Below are 1,236 nucleotides of genomic sequence, written 5' to 3'. Positions count from 1 at the left end.
GTGGCAATACGTTTGAATACTGAATTGGTATTTAAAATGTTCTAATTAAAATTAAAAATATCTATAAACTATGAATGTTGAATTCAGCGTTCATCTATTCTTGATTTCTATATTCATAAATTATTGACTTATTTACTCGTAAATTCGAATATTAAGGGATATTTGAATTTCTAGTCTTTCTAAACAGTTTTCCAGTTATGGGGACTAGCTAAATTACATTCATTTTTTTTCTGTTGGTCACTTTGTTTATATATATTTTTGATCGTCACTTTGTTCACAATATCACACCACCGCCAGTCAAGCATGGCGTTAAAGGTACAAGAAGTGACATATATATGTTTATTTTCTATTCTTTTTACGAGACAACAACTTTGCTCTTTGATGTAGTCAGTGAATGAATTTTTAAGCTGAGAAGTTATACTCCATTAAATTATAAACACTAAATAAGAATAATAAGTTGATGATCGTCAGCGGCCCAGAACACCGACAAGGGGAACACCGGGAGGCGAAGCAGGGCACAAGGAAACACACAATAACACTGTTTCTTATTTACTTAGTCAGTTCAACACAAGTTATATTAATTCTCGGGCAGAATACAAGAGGATATCCACATTACACTTTAAAGTCCTCGGGCACAATATAGGAATCACAATACAAGGGGCAAGCACAAGGAAATCAGGATACAAGGGCCACGCCTCGACCCTTACGCCATGTTTGTCACCGATTTCATCATGTTAGCATGTTCGCACAATATTACACACATACCAACACTCTCGCTGGGGTAACAATATCAAATTGAGTGTTTCCTTGTAGAAAATCAAACTAATGTGGACATTAGTTCAGATAACATTAATTACATTCAAGAAACAGTACAGTATCTACTAATTAAGTGGTTTGCAAGCTGTGGACTGCAGAGGGATGGCTGGGTATTGAAAAAGGTTGGAACCACTGATGATTTAGTTCAATAAAAGCAAAATCTTCATTCACTCTTGACATTGTTACCCGCTATTGACGGTGCCTGAAAAGCCCTGCTGATTCTCTCCATGGGTACAAATCCAACGTGGATGTCATTGTCGACCCTGGAGAAGAGGAAACCGTAACCCCGTACCATGGCATATACTATGACAAGGCATATAATAAGACACATAAATACACTTGCTTCCGAATCGTCCATGACCTGCGAGGAGAGAAATGAGATCTGAATTAGTTTTACAATCCATAGTATCACATGTTTAC

At 36.7% G+C, this 1,236-nt stretch overlaps 1 long non-coding RNA gene across 1 annotated transcript in view; it reads right to left on the bottom strand.

Annotated features, from left to right (window-relative positions):
* Nucleotides 1-533: 533 nt before the first annotated feature.
* Nucleotides 534-1,236, bottom strand: part of LOC122257694 (uncharacterized) — a 1,750-nt gene continuing 1,047 nt past the window's right edge. Inside the window, exon 2 of the long non-coding RNA XR_006223616.2 lies at nt 534-1,177. This is a non-coding gene — a long non-coding RNA (uncharacterized LOC122257694). The remainder of the gene's footprint in view (nt 1,178-1,236) is intronic.

Source organism: Penaeus japonicus, unplaced genomic scaffold (genome assembly GCF_977035675.1).
Source record: "Penaeus japonicus unplaced genomic scaffold, GWHDUDI00000001_assembly GWHDUDI00000001, whole genome shotgun sequence".
Lineage (NCBI taxonomy): Eukaryota > Metazoa > Arthropoda > Malacostraca > Decapoda > Penaeidae > Penaeus > Penaeus japonicus.
This window is presented reverse-complemented; position numbering and strand designations above follow the sequence as displayed.